General features: G+C 43.5%; 1 long non-coding RNA gene across 1 annotated transcript in view; it reads left to right on the forward strand.

Annotated features, from left to right (window-relative positions):
• Positions 1-263: 263 nt before the first annotated feature.
• The window catches only part of LOC134144537 (uncharacterized), a 75870-nt gene continuing 60066 nt past the window's right edge, over positions 264-16067 (forward strand). Inside the window, exon 1 of the long non-coding RNA XR_009959413.1 lies at positions 264-406. This is a non-coding gene — a long non-coding RNA (uncharacterized LOC134144537). The remainder of the gene's footprint in view (positions 407-16067) is intronic.

The following is a 16067-nucleotide window of genomic DNA, read 5'->3' on the forward strand; positions in this document are numbered from 1 at the left end:
AAGCTTTCCTTAAAAGAAGACACAATTGTGTACAAAGAGAAATGAGAACTGAGAAACAAATCACAGCTTCCATTGGAGATAATGAGAATCTCAGATAGTAAAACAATGTGTAACTTACTGAGGCCAGAGCAGTCCCCTCTCTCCGTTCCCCAGAGAGGCTTGGCAGTTTCTAATACTCACACAGTCACGGCTTCCTTTCCCTCTCTGAAAGCAACACGAGCCCTGCAGGAAAATGGCTGGTAAAAGGTGCAGAAGAAATGCCAAGGGCAGCAGCACAGGCGGCTCTTGACTTGCTGCTTTGTCACTGCCTGGGGCCCTCACAGAGCAACTCTGTTTTCAGAGATTGGCAGGCAGGAGGACTTCTCTCATAGCCCAGACACTGAGCTCTCAGCTGGAGTTCACGTTGGTGAGTAGGACTTTGCTAAAGCACTGGTGGTGGGAGGTCTGACACAAGCTTATTCTGAGCACTCCAGAGGCATACCACAGGCTAAAAGCAATATTTACCCTCATCCCCACTTTCCAGCCTCATTTAGTTAACTGGGGCAAACACAGGCTGTGCCTCTGTAAGATTTCCTCCCATGGAGATTCCTGAGGCCCTAGAGCCATTCCTGGAGAGAATAAATAGAAGCCCCAGTTGTGGGTCATTAAACATGAGACAAAGCGCGGGGGAGCGATCTGTCACTGGTGGGCTAGGAGAGAGTAAATGGACCTTTCCATCCCTAAATGCTGTATTCACTCTTCATTACATTCTGGGATGGATCTCAAAGGAAGTTGTTGCTGCAGCTGCATGTCCAATGCACCAGCCTTGGGGGGCAGAAAATGCTGTTGCTCTTGCTCTCAGCATCTTCTCTGCCATTTCATAGATCATATTGAAAAACAGTCCTTTCTCAGCAGGACTCAAGAATCCAAGCTTGATGTAGGTGCAAGAGAAGCCTCTGAAATACAGCTTTTTACTTCAGCAGTTCGCAGATATCTGAATTATCAATGATGGGCCTTGGCTTTAAAGAAATAGAACTTTGTGCTTTAATGAATTTGAGGTAGACTCTGCCTCTCTCTGCTTTAGAAGAACCCTGAGATGAAGACAAATGTTTTTACCAATGAGGAGGTGAAGGGCATCTGGGCTGAACTGCCAAAACCACTTGATGCAGGGCTTAGCCTGCAACTTCACCTCCCAGGTAGTCCTCTTGCCCCAATCCCTTCTGGTGGAAGATGTGCAGAACAATAATATCTCAGCCTGCCAAAGGCCAGAGCCAGATAACTCTCAGCAAGGTGGTTTCCCCAGAATGTAGTCCTGATGATCTAATTTTATACTGTTTGTTTCCTTTAATTGATGCATATTGTATAAATTAACTTTGTTTCTGCATAGCTCTTCTCTTTCTCTGTGAGCTTTTATGGCCAGGATAGCCTGGAGAAGGGTAATTAAAACACTGAACCATGACTGTGCCTCTAGCCAAGGAGCAAGAAGACCATATAATATATGTGGGGCTGATAAAGATCTGAGAGCTGGAGAAACAGAGCACCAGAAGATCTGTCTGTGCCCATCAGTCTTACTTAAGAAACCTTTTCTATTCATTGCTGTTGAGGCCTGTCTCTTCTCTGCTTTAAGTGGATGCTAAGTTTAGGAGCCTCTGGGTGAACATCATCCTTTCAGATACTGGCTCTGTCAACGACGTGGGCAGGTGCTTCTCCAGACGTTAGCAGAAAGCTCCCAGAACGCTCCAGCAAAACTGCATGATGTTACCGCGCGGAAGGACTCTGTCTCTGCGCTTTATTGGCGAGCGCTACCTGGGGAAGCAGCTGAAGCGTCTCCCTGCCCCTTAAGACAGGTAGCTCTAAATGGGTATTCGTGCTTGTTTTGCAAGTCACACACAGGGTTGAACTGTGGCTTTTCTAACCCTGCGTGCGTTGAGGAACAGGAGAGAGCTGCTGCCCGGGACCGGAGGCGCAGGAGTTAACTCTATGTTCGGCTCTGAGGCAGTCTTAAAGAGACTTTTTCAGAAGGCTGCCTCCTTCCATTACAGGCCTTTTTCACTATTGTTCTTTCAAGATAAAGAACTTGGCTCTGTAAAGGAGTAAACCAAGCACTGTTTTATTGCTACCAGCTGAATAGTAAAAAGCCAAGCATAACCCATTTGCTATTGTGCAGTGGTTAAAATCCAGCTCAGTACTTTGCATTCCAAGACATCCTCCCTCATCCTTTTTCATAAGTTTCCTCACAAGCAGTAAAAATATCTTGCAAATGACTTACTCCCAGCCACAAAAGCCCCCACGTAAATATGCTGGTGCTCAATTGCTGAGGGGAAGCGATTGCACAGCAGCAGCTATAGGAATCTTTCTTTAATTTAAATGAGGCAATCGCCTTCCGCATCTGTAAACGCACTCTAACGTTAACCTCAGACTGCAGGCTAGTTACCTTCAAAACAAAATCAGATTATAGCCATGTTGATGTTAATGCCTTAGGTCTTAGCTGAACAAAACCTTACTCTGGGTATGGTCTTTTTAGATATTTGTGGTTACAGCCTGCATTCCTATATCTGTAAGTATCTGGCTATTCAAGTATGTAACCAGATGTAAGCTGAAGTCACTGAGTATCAGAGCTCTACTGAAGTTCTCCTTTTTCCTTATTTGTGGTCAACTTTACCTCTGTAGCCCATGTTCTCCCACGGGGCTGTGTTTTTTCAGCAGTAAGTGCATTTTTCTATCGGTAACCAGGTGCGCTCTTTAAGGCCAGACAAACTGGAGGCCTGGCAGAGGCTGTGTGCAGTAACTCTACAGGGAAGGCAGGAGGCACTGTGGGGGTGGGTACTCTGTACTCTTTTCTTTTTTTTCTTTCTTTTTTTTTTTTTTTCTTCCTTCCATGCAAAGCTGTAGGCTTAGAGAGAGAGGCCAACTGGAGCTGTGATGGACAAGAGATTCCCTGTGAAAAGGGCACTGGGAACAATGGTGCTTAAAATCCTCTTCTCTTTGCACCATCCTTAAGGTCTCTTCTAGAGAACCTCAGTATAGGTAGATGTTTTCAAATCCTTTCTCCCACATTACCTTCTCTTCTCCTTTGGCTTAATTTCCATTTACCAGGTGTGGCTGTGAGTCTTCTTGTAAGATCAGCAAATCCAGTCCACTTTCCTGTCTGTCCTTTCCCTCAACAATTTTTGTATCACTACTTCCTAAGACATAACAAGTGTTACCACTCATGAGTGCAACTAATGATAGGAGAATAAGATCACCAGGCTTTCTTTGTCATTTTTTTCTTCATGAAGAACTCCCAATGCATTTGCATTCTTAAAACTCACATAAAGAGAAAGATCAGGATACATAACTCCAAATAGGGAAATAACAGTCTAACTCCCCGTACTCTGAACCCAGTAAGATGCATTTCTGAGTGTAATTCTTCTTCTGGGGACTCTGAGCACCATCAGAAAAGGGCCTATAGGGTTGGATTCCCTCTGTACTTGGAGCAGAGATTGTCAAGATGTCTCCATGGATGTACAGACAGTGAGGACAACTGCTGAACCCTACAGAGCTTATTGCATCCCAATGTTTTGGCAGTAGTTGCAGCAAGCAAGAGTTAAAAATGTTGGTGAGGTCCCAAGCTCTTTGGCATTCACCAGTTCCTTATGCAGACGGGGAAAGTTTTGGCAATCTTGCAGTGGCTCTGTCCTTAGCATGCATTCACTTCAATTAATTAAAATGAAGATGAGATTCCCAAACTCATTTAACTTCCTAAGCTTTGTTCTCCAGGGACTGATAGTGGAAAAACAGCTGGGGACCCAATGTGTCCTTTAGAAGGGGATGAAATGCAGTTAATCCTCGTTATATCAAAGGGAGCGGAAATGAGAAGTAAATTCCCATTTGAAAGGATTTTTTTTTTCTTTCCCCCCCCCCATGCATTTTCCCCCCTCTGTTTTTCCATACAGGAACTTTCTTGTTCAGAAAGGTTAGAAGGTAATTGTAGCCTTGATTGTTTAAATATTAATCTGTGCTTTAATATTCATTTGTGTGTGTGAAAGAGAAAGACAAGTGCACTGAAAATCTTACAAATGTACTTTTTATCCACTGGATAGAGCTGCTTCAGAGTGTGCAGTGAGGTTAGTCAAACTCAGAGATGTTATATACTTTGACAAGAGTGGTCTATTATGGTTTTCAGAAGAACTAACCTGCAGCAGCTCTGCAATGTTAGATGGATACGTAGGGCCTGAGTTTATCTCAAATCCATTCATTACTGTTCCTAACCTGGAAAAATTCACTTTTTGAACTAAAAATCTTTGCAGAAGTGATATCTGTGTTACAGATAAAACATCTGTAAACATCTTCCCTTATGTAAAGAGAAAAATCAGAGGTCAGGCTGACAAGATGGACCTTGAGCTTCTGCCTCTGGAGGAAGAGGTGTTGGCACTCTTCACTTTACAAGTGAAACATGTGAGTTGAGGCTAATGTAAATCTAGAGTAAAAGTGTGCTCATTCTCTCTCCAAATAAACCTTTGAATAGCTGGTTATTATTTTGAAGCAATTTTGCGCTTTGATTCAGCAATGAAGCTGCTGAAACAAAACAGAAGTGAACTGCAGAATAGTTAATACAGCAGAACAGTTGTAGGAGGCATGCATCATTTCTAGTCTTTGGGTCCTACTCCTCACATGAAGGAGTTAACCCTCCTCCAACCAGGGAAAAATGCTATCTGTGAACTAACTGTTCACTCACACTCCAGCTCTGACTATGGAGGACATGTAATAAACTATTTGCAAACAAGCTCCAGCCTAAGTATTAAAAATTTATAAAGGGTCTGGAAAATGCATTTGAATAATGAATAAATAAGAGGACAATTTTTGTCAAGAAAGAACAGGCAAAATTTCACTGCGCATTTATTCAACCTTTAAGTGGCATTTCCCACTAAAGTAGAGCATGAGACTAGAAGAGCTGGAGCCCCTGAGGCAGAAGTTTGGGATGCCCAGGTAGCTGTACGATTGAGGAAGGTGGTTGACCCAAGTCTAGCAGAGCAGTGACTTGCTCTAATGACATTTGGCTAGTGCCACACGGTGTGATAGAGCTGCACTGAGGAAGTTTCCATAGTGACTGCTCACAATGTGCTCATCTATCTCCCATGATAGCTCAGTTTCACACACAGCTTTTGTGGCTTTGCAGTTCTTCCAAGTAGACATGAATGAGAGAATGAGCAGTTCCTCAGAAAGCAGCAAGTTAATTACTGGTGTCAAAGCATTTTACCATAGCAATGGGTTAAGTGAAGGTCACACCAGGGAACCTATGCCCATGCACAGTTTTCCTTTTCTTCAGTGGGATACGGTACATCCTTACCTGAAATTGGAATTGGAAATTGAAAATCTACTTTTAAAACGAGTAGATGTAGAAACTATGTTTCTAAGGTGTTTGAGATAAATCCTGCAGCTCCTGCACGCCTGATCTGTGCATCTAAATAAGTATTGGCAAGGACTTTAGAGCTCTAAAGAAGCTTTTCTAAATGTGTGAGTCATATACTGCTTAATCATTTAGATACTGATGAGGATTGTTTGCGCATTCTCCTCCTTTTTGGTAAATTGAGTTGACTTTTTGGGGGAAAGGCAAGTGTTGGCTTTGCTGTGAGGTGGAGCTGCTCTGCAGCTGCTTTTTAAAACCAAGCTGTTTTTCCTTGAATCTACCATTAAGAATCACCCATAAGTGTTGCTTCCTGCAATGGAAGTGCTTTCCATTTACAATAAGAAGTCATGAGGCATAGGGAGATTGCAAGGGGAAAAGAAAGGGATAAATAGAGGGGAAGCATGTCCTAATTTTTTCTGGGAAAGGGATTTATGCATTTGTTTTATATCATGAATTAGCTGACCAGACTCTATTTTATTTTTGTGTTTTTAACTACATTGTTGTTCTCACCTGTTGAATTTTTCTGAGGAAGCTGTGGAATTTATAGGAGTTGCAGATCCTTTTCAATATTTGTCTCATTCTGCCCAGTTTTGATATTTTTCTTTGGATAAAATGTTATTGCCACTCTGTGGGCTTTGGTATTCTCTATTTAACAAACATTACTTTTACGCTTTCTCTTTGAATCTTATGGAGAATCACAGTCCACCTAAAATCTGAGGCAACTTGGAAATTGTGTTAATGAGCAGTTGCCTTTCTTGTACTTATACAGTGTGAACTTCCAAACAACTTGGGGGTTGAATGTATCCCTGTGCTTGAGCCTATTTCATGCCAAAAAAAAAAAAAAAAAAAAAAACTCCTTTTGCAAAGCTAAGGTTTAGAAGTACTCATAAAACATGAGAGAGAATAGATCAAACAGTGACCTAGATGCTCTGGATGGGGTGAACTGAACTGAGAATATGTCTGAAGATGGGAAAGCAGAAATACATCTAGGGTAATGTGGTCAGCTCAAAGATTGCCCTGTGGCTCTCCTTCCAGGGGCTGCTCTGGAAGGCAGGATCTTGGAGGTTCAAAAATGCAGCAGCCACACTGCAATTAGAAGGGATGCTGTGAAACTGCTCAAGACTCTAATGGATGTGTCAGTTTTGCATCTCTTGTGACTAAAATTTTGCTCTTGGGATGAAGCTGCCTGAATTTTTTTAGACCTTCAGGACCTTCTGTACCTTTTATCTTTGATTTGATTGCATCTCATCTTTCTTGCAGCCTTTGATTTCCCAAGCGAATTAAAGTTCCAAATGTCATATTGCTGAGGATTGGCAGGAAAGGGGGTTTAAAAGGACCTAGTTTGGAGCAATAAGAACCACACACATACAGCATTGAGCAGCTCCCAGATGTGGCTGCTTCATTTAATTGCTGAAATCAGAGCTTTTGGAGATGGGTTTCATCTGAAAGTCTGATCTCCTAAAGTGAAAGGTATAGGACAACATTTGCTCATCCCCTGGAGATGCTGCCAGAAGTCTGTCTCTGATTAGCAATGTTAATGGAGTATTAACATAAGCTATGCCAGAAAGAGAAACTGTAGAACACGTTATCATCAGGAGAGCCAGCTGTGTAAAGGCGTGTAAAGATGATGATAAATGTAGTTTGTGGCTTGGGGAGCAGGCTGCTGAACTGTTCCAGCCCCTAATCCAGAAGGAGCAGAGTGGGGATGGACAAGCCAACCTGCTGTTCTTCCTGCCACTGTACTGAAGAGGGATGGAGCAAGGAAAGAGCAGAACAGATGTTACCGTTATAAGAACAGGGAAATGAAGGGGACTTCCCAGCTGAGTCGAGCTTTTTGCTGTAACAGACTGAATGCTTTTGGCCCATCTCCATATTAAGCTGTTTAGGATCCTGCCTTTTGCAAACTCTATGAAAGGTTGATCCAGAGTCTAAGTGTGGCTCTGGTTTGTATTCTAAATATCTCTAGAGATACTTTTCACAATTTATTCCTGTTCTGTAGGGTTTTTTTTTTTTTTTTTTTTTTTTTCCTCTCCCTTGACTCAGAGTCTGTGAATGGTCTGGCCTGAGAGTGAGGCCCAAAGATATTGTAAAGGTACTAGTTTTCTCTATTGCCTTGTATTCTTCATAGCTGAAGCCCTGCAAATCCACACATGCATGCCCCGGTATATCCCTGATGCTTTCCATGTTGCCAGTTGACAGAAGCTTGTTTCTCTGAGTTGTGTTTGAAATCCAGAGCTTTCAGGTGACAATCTCAATAAGTTAGCTCCTTCATTTATACTTTCATGGTGATTTCTGCTTTGTCTTGTGAAGAGAACAGAGAATTCTAGATCTAAGGCACAGAGCTCTGGAGCAAAAAGCTTGTGCTTTAATGTGGCAGGACCAACAGGTACTTTGCGAATGAGCCAGGCAGCACTAGATCCCATTGATCCAAGATTGTTTACATAGTCTCATGACAGAGCTACACATTTCACCCACTGACCTTTTCGACATTTCCCTGGTTTTCCTCCTGCAGGAGCACTTCAGTGGCAAAGCGCCACACTCTACTGAACAAACTTGGCATCCTGTCAAGCTGACTTATTTGATATGTATTTACACTTGTAGAGTTCTAGGACTCTCCTGGCAATTGAGCTTCCTTCCTGCCTACGTAAATGATTCCATTATTAGCTTTGCTTAGTTGTTGTTCTGCATCTGCTTGCTTTCATTTTCAAAGCTGCCAAAGGCGGTTGCAGGTGTCAATCTTGATTTGTGCCCAGAGCATCCTGAGCTCTCTACCTCACTCACCAGCTCTGATGATGAGCTATGCTCTTGAGCTCATCTTGGCTGAATGTGCAAGGATCCAGGAGGTGAGCAACAGCTGGGCATTTGGCTCGAGTGACTTCACAGGAGCTGCGTGGCATGTAGTACCTGAGCTCAGGTCCTCTCTTTCTACTGAATATCTGTGTGGCCTTATCAGTCAAGATGAAATGAATCCTGGGGTTGCTATGTATTGTTTATTGTGTAGTCCTGACAAATTATGACTCCAAGCATTACATGGAGAAACTGAAAATGAGAGGCTGAAGATGATGATCAGCAAGAGGCAATGCATTACATCTTTTCAAAGCTTCAACTCTAAACAGTGAAAGAATCTTTCTTTAGACATGTGGTACTGTGCCTGTCATCCATCCTATAGTGGAATGGTAAGGAAGGGATTTGTTTCTCTTTCACAGCCCAAAACCAAAAAAAAGATGAAGTGTCTTAAGAGAGTGCCATTGCTCTGGGTGGCTCTGCAACAGCAGAGTACCAACACCAATAACAGGTGGGGAGAGAGGTGATTCAAATAACCAGAGTCTGATCAGCTGTATTAAGGTATCATGTATGGATCACATCTCACACAGAGCTCATGCCTAGTACAGTGCCTATGAAGTGAACGTCATACGATTTGTAAAGTTTTATCGCTGTGTTGTCAAGATATTAAAAATAGGGAAGATCAAAATTGCTGAGCTAGGAATTAAGGTACACACTTAACGAGAATCTTGATTTCACCCAATGCTGAGCTGGTCTCTGGGACTGTGCAGACCACATCCACACAGTCCCAACCTTTTCTGGGTGGAAATGGAAACATACATGCAAGTACCAAACCAAGGATGTACTGGAGATGTGCTAGGCCATTGGTCTTGTATGTGTATGGACTTTTGTACAGCCTCCCAGCCAGAGCAGAACATAGTTCTGTTAAGGGAATCTCAGAGACAGGGGGGAGCTGTAGGGAGGGTGGCTTTCCCAGCATGTTCAACTTTCAATAGGTGAAAGTGCTGCAGATCATTGTCACTTCTGATAGACTATTCCCGATCTCTTTCCAAGCTTTTGCAAATTTTCTGTGCAGGAAAAGCCATCAGGCTTCTTGGAATTAACTTCTATTTTGCGTTTGAAAACTGTTCGAACCAAAGCATTTCTGCTAGAAAAAAAAAAAATCTGAATCTCACCTTACCTGGCTGGGATCTGGTTCTATAGCGGAGCAGGGGGGCCTGCTAGAATAGGAGTGGATTTGTTTCCCTCTTGGGTGGGGGCCCGACAGGAAAGGTTTCATGAGATGGAGGAGAGTCAAAGAAAGTGAAACTGAGCAGTCAATTTGCTAGCTGCAATCTTTGATCTGTGGCTGTCTGCAAACAGAATCGGAGCTCTGTGATTAGATGTACATGCTCATTATGTCTTGTACTCTCCAAGCAGGCATTGTACATACAGCACAATGTATTCCACTTCCCTCTGCCCAAATATCTTTTTCATCTATATTGTATTAAGACCTCGGCCTATCATCGGGGAAGAAAAAAATACAATTTTCTTATTGTGCAATGCATTTCATTCCCAGCTGCTGTATTAAATTTATTCCTATTTGAAGTGGTGTCTATGAGTATAAATCATTTAAGTTTATATGTTTTTGTTGCTGTGGCAACTGTTTGACTAATTGAATTCTGAAGTGTCTCTCTCTATTTCAAAGCTATGATAAAGGGCACATATATTCTTAGCAGCAGGAGTCTGAAGCAAGAATGGGGGGACAGGCAGCTCTACCAAAATGGCATGTCCTCAGTCATGCATAGGCCACACAGCAGCACCTTTGGCAACCGGGAAGCAGGGCAAAGGCTACAGAGGAGTCATAGCTACTCTATAAGTAGCCTGTGTGAGTGGCACACTCAGAAATGCCATTAGTGTCCTTAGCAGGATGGAAAAGGCATGAAAAGGCAGCCACTGTGGCACTGGGAGGGTTGTTTCCTCTTTCTGCCTCAGTTTCCCCATCCTTCATCTGGTTTTGGTACCTGATGGACTTGAAGTGCCAGAGTACTTTATGGTTATAAACATTCCCCGGTTATAAGTTCCTTCTCACTGGGGGACCTTGCATGAGCTCCTGGAGCTTGTCTGCTATCTGGGATCATGCGTGTGCTCCCAGGGTATTTCTTTCTCTCTCGGTTTTTAGGAGGAAAAACCTCTTCACAGCTGTTGCAAAAGGCTAGGGAATCCTGGCATGTCCTTAATTCCTACTAGGCTGTCCTGTGGGACTTGCTGGGCCAAATTCAACTCTGCTGCATGAGAATTTGTTTTTTGGCTACAAACTGCAGGTAGGTGGCAGGCCTAGATTGAGCCAGGAGGGCAGAGACATTAAAGGCTCGCTCTTTGCAAGGGAATTTGTCCCAAGAGGACAGAAGGTGCAATTCCTTTGCAGGCAGAAATTTCCAGGTAAGAGCCTGCCTGTCTTGTGGTATTCCCCGCTTGCTTTGGCCATTACTGTGCTAGCCTAGAGAGAGCTCCTTTTTTTGTGTTAATTATGTAGGTGTTTATTACTGCCACAAAATGTTAATAGACAGCCTAATGGAAACCACGCTGGCTAATGAGAAGCTCCTGCATACCTGCTGCTTTTCTGTGGGAATAATGACAGCAGGAATTCGATGGGAAATAATTTCCCACACTCCTGCCTCATGCTCTTTTTACCTTGCGAATGCATTGTGCCATTAACCTTTTGTCTGTCTCTCTCTGCAGCCTTGGGGAAGGCTAGGGCTTTTCTCTTCCCCGTTCCCAAAGGGGATGGAGGGAGCTACGTGCCCTTCTCGCTTCCTTAAGGGTAAGCTATGAGGTGTTTTATGGAGCTTGAAAAGGTTACTGTGTGTGACTGAGCCAGTTCAGAGCAGCTGTGCAGGAGTGAGGCACAGGGATCCATGAGCAGATCCAATCCTTTCCTCGCTGGAACGCCTGCCAGCCCAGGGGGACGCCAGGAGATTGACAGCCCAGTTTTACGCAGTCTCTGCCACTGTTTATTTTGGTGTGCCATTATTCCCAGTCACATTAGATGCTCCATCAGCCATAGAGTGCTCCTGTAATCGCATCCTCTTGGGCTAGGCAAAGACAAATATCAGGAGCACAGGGAGTGGGTAGAACAAGGTGATTCCCAGGGAACATGGTTCCCTGGGGTGAGTTGTTTTTTCTTTATTGTGTTTTTACCGAATTCCCAAAGGTCTTTGATTCATTATTGATTTAAGGCGTTTCTGTAAGGGATCTCTGTCCATCAGGTCACCTGGCCAGAGTTAATGAGGCTGAAATAGCCTCTAGTTTGTTATATTGATACAGGGAAAGAAAGTGGAGCTGGAGCTGTGTTTGAGGGCTGAGGGGGCAGTCTGGTTGTGGGGCTCAGAAAGCTGCAGGAACAGTTAGCTAATACAGTATTTATTGGGGAGAGAGCAGGCAAAGTCTGGGCTTCTGGAGCACGGGAGCAGGAGTAGGCAGAAGCATGGTGGGTAGGAGTTGTGGGGCATGTGCACGTGCTCATCGTTGGGAGGATCGTGCATGCTGGGAGGGTGTTGGTGGGAGGTCACATGAGTGCTGCGCTGGAGGTGTGATGTATATAAGGATGTGTAGTGTCTCAGAGGAAGGGTGTCCTAGGGACAGCAGGAGGGTGGATGTAAATCTATGCCTGCACTGAGTCTGGGGTATCACTGTTAAGAAAAAACAGTGTGTGTGTGTGTGTGTGTGTGTGTATGCATTCAGGGACAGCTACCAAGACTATACCTTGTCTGCATAAGCACTGCATAGTTGGAGATTATGTGTATGAGCTGGGTGGCCTAAGGAAAGAGAGTTTTTGTGTGGTTTTGTGTTTCTCGGTATGAAGGAGGAATAGATGGATGGGTTTACTGGGTGGGCTGAGGAGTTTGTGTGTTTGCACAAGAATGCAAGGAAGAGTGGATTTGAGTATGACCAAGAGTGCACAGGAAGGAGTGAGGTACGCTTATATATACACACATAGGAGAGGAGCACGGACCTCTATTTTCATAGGGAAGCAGAAGTCTTCCCTGGCAGAACAATCAAAAAACCCACCCACCAAAGTCCAAACTCAGGGGATAGAACCATCTGAGATGTTGAAAAGCTGTATAGCTGAAGCTGTGCATGAAATAAGACTGTTCACCAGCTGCTATGGGAACTCCCAGTTGGGGCCAAGTTTCCTGATCTTTTCCCCAGTGGGCAGAAATTTTATGCTTCTGTTTTTGCTGGGGAAAAAAAAGGGTGGGGGGTCTCACTGCTGCAGAAAGAGCCAAATGCTTCCCTCATGGGCCATCTTAGTGAACAGTTGTGAAAACACCAGATTTCTTTGTGAAGGTGGTAATATGCAATGATGAGGAACTGCAAATGAGCCATGTTGCAGGGTCCATATGGAGCTACTGGTAGGAACTCAACACCATGCTCTTGGAAGCCTTTCAGGAAAGGCATTTGGAAAATAGCAGAAAAGCAGCTCGAGGTTGGCTCTCAGTAAAACACAATACCATAAAAATAGAATCTGAGCACCTTCTGTCACCTGGACACCAGTACCCAGATCCTGTCAAGTGATTTCTCTGGCATCCATTCCCTCCACCTTGAATTTAACAGGTGGTGCGGATATTTTATGACCAATAGATATCCATGCAGACACCGTGAAATTCCAATCAGAAAAATTTATAACATTAAGGCAGATATTGTATAGCAGGATATAAATAAATAGAAATTGTCAGTCAAATTCTGGCAACTTGAGTCTGGTGTCAGTTGCAGTAAATTAACTCTTACTTCACAAATCACCTTTACAGTTTTACTCAGTAAGTGTATCTCTGCAAAGGCTTTTTTCAGCTTGTAATGGTAAATATCTTCTGGTGTTGATGACTTTAGTATGAAAATGAAGTGTCAAGAGTCGAGGTAACGGGAGCAACAGTGGAGGATTTTGCCATATTTTTGAATCATGTTCCCAGCCCCAAGCTTTACTCAAAAGACGAGTTTAGATGTTGAACTCCTCAAGGCAACAACAAACTGACAACACAAGCAGAGAAGTTACTGAGTCCTTCTAAGTCAAGGAGAGCTTTCTGCACTGTGGCAGGCTTGCTTAATGTGCTGATGTGGAGACCACTGACAGAGGGGAGGACTATCAAGGACTAGGATGAAGTGAGCTCTACCCAGAGGCAGGCAGGAAGAATTCATCAAGTCAATAGTGACACCATTAATTCTTGCAGTTGGGTCTATATTTTGCCTGCATTTCATTATAACCATTACACTTATTGGCCTGACCAGCAATATGTGAGCCCTAAAGCATCATTTGGAGACTCCTGTTGGGATGGCTGGAAGCGGCATTAACTTTCAACACAGACTTTTATGAATTAAACTATGGAATAAAAAGGAGAGGAGAACTAGCTAGTAGTAGTTTTGTACTTTATTTGAGAAGAGAGCGCTACATAAACTATGTCAGGAGGGTACAGGTTTACACACAGTTTCTTCAATCAATAAATGGAATTATTAACATAACATTGAAGATATGATACCTTGAAGAAGACATAGACGCATGACAAAGGAGTATTTACAGCTCTAACATCCAATATATTTTATATTTAAGAGAGAGAGAAATGTGTGTGCGCATCTGTGCACACAGATACAGCTGTGTATATGTGGTGCACGCACGTAGATAGGTATAAAAGGTTTTTTTAAAAAAACTTACATAATTCAAGAAATGAGTCTGCTTTTCATTTGCAGCAACTGACTATTTAAATGTGGAAATGGTTCCAGTTTGTGGTGGGTCTGGAGTAGAGGTTTCAGTCTGAAATCTCTACTCTCCAATGGTCGTTGGCTGAACCTGAAGGGTGCCTCTGATGTGTAGTGGGCTGTGGTGGTGGTGGGATGTGTGAGGTGGATGAAAGAGAGGACAGTGGAGTAATGGGGAAAAGGGGGCACGTGGCCTTTGGGGCTGCGTCAGTAATGTGGAGATGAAAAAAAAATGACCTTTGGTGATGCCATTAAATCATCCTTTATACTAAACATAAATTATCGACACAGTTCTAAAAAAATAATTTTCTGTTTCATTTCAAGGTTGGAGAGAGAGGAAGGGACAAAGCAAGGTGGGAGGGGAGGGGAGGAAAGGTCTGGGAAAAGTGAATACCTCAGCACTTTAATAGGTCCCTTGACCTCACTGCAAATCCTTAATCTAAAAAGTCTTGTAAGTCTGATTAACACTGTATCAGTCGTCCCCTTCCAGCGAAGCAGGGTGCTCAATACACATGATGTGGCAGATAGGGGAGAAGCAGGGACCCTACATTGGCCAATATCCAGATGAGGGTTCTTCACACTCTGAGCTGGAACCAGTAGAGATGGAGTGGGCAGGCGGAGATCATGACTACCTTGCTTTTTCCAGGCTCTTGTTTGAGGGCAAAACCTGGCTTGTTTCCAGCAGGGGAGAAAGATGAGTCCTGGTTTGGAGAAGGGGAGACTGCAGGATGGAAAAGGTTGAGAACCAGCAATTCAGGTAAAAAATGGCAAATAGGATTCAAATGATGCAACAGAAGCCCCAGACTGAGCAAACGCATGGATTGGTGCATAGGGTAAAAAAAAAAAGACTGCCAAAAAAACCCCAACTCAACAAACATCACCAGAGATTTTATGCTCATGCAGTGTTTCAGTGATGTTAACAAAGATTGAAATAAGCTGGTTTAAATAATAGTAACAGCTAAAACTCCACCAAAATGTCTCTGTGAGATCCATCTCCATCTTCCTCTGAGCCACCTCTCTGGCAAAGTGAGCTATGGACCAGCACCTTCTAGGGACCAAGCCTGCCTGCATGGCTGAAAGGCAGTTCATTTGGGAGTGCAGGCAGTTTCCTGAGCTTTAAGTGAACTCATACAATCCTCTGGAGAAGAGTGGGTGTTTCACATCCATGGCTGTTCACAGCTGGATTGTCAGCATGGGAAACCACAGTGGTTACACCGCTTTGGCTGTCATATAACCTACTCAACCCACTGAAACTCCATTTTGAAACACATCTTGAAGGCCTCACAACATCCTCCAGATGAGAAAAATCTGCATCCTCAGCCTTCCCTAGAGGAAACCTTGCCTTCTTGCCTGACCCAGAAGAGGCAGTCGGAGCTGTAATGCTTATTGAAAGCTAAATCAATGTCAGTCATTTGCCTGCACATAAATCCTTCATTTCTCTTGAAATAACATACGTAAAATAGCACTTTGTTAACACAAAGTAGGGGAGGGGAGGTTATTCAGTGTATTTATTTATTTATTTTTGTTTCACTTTAAGCCTATCTATATGAAGCTCTCATGCAAGAAATTGCCTCCCAGTTTAGCTGAAATTTTAAAGGACGCTTCTAAAAAGAAAAAGAAATAGGTAATTTTTTTCATATAGAGAATTGGTTGGGTATGAGAGTTGGGGAGGGGGAGTGAGGGATGCTAAAACAAGCCAGCCCACTTGTACAAAAGCCAGAGCCATCAGAAAGCAGAATACATCCAGTGAAGATTAGGATGTTTGTAAGGCCTTGAGGTGCGGGGGTGGGGGGCTAGGAGAAGCTCAGCAAGGCTGAAGGTTTGAAGAAACTTTCAAGACTTCTTCAAACGAGTGCACCTTGTTCTGTAGTGTATGCTTCCTCACATTCGTCACTCTTTGATGGGGACTCTCTTTTCCCTTTCTGCAACTCACTTCTGACTTTCAGCATGCTCATGATCAGCACTCCTCACTGGGAATTGAGATCTTGCCCATTGCTTTCCTCTCCCCATGTTCCATCCAGCTTCCTTGCTCCCTTCTTTTAGGACTCTTTTAGCTCTCTGAGCTTTGTATTACATCATCCTTGCCATCTTCTCTGAGCTCATCCTTTTTGACTTCCAGCTGGTCCTAAGCATCAGAAATCTGTGATTGGTCCTCAGCTCATCATTTGCAGTATTGTTACTCACA

The sequence above is a fragment of the Rhea pennata genome, chromosome 10, assembly GCF_028389875.1.
Source record: "Rhea pennata isolate bPtePen1 chromosome 10, bPtePen1.pri, whole genome shotgun sequence".
NCBI lineage: Eukaryota > Metazoa > Chordata > Aves > Rheiformes > Rheidae > Rhea > Rhea pennata.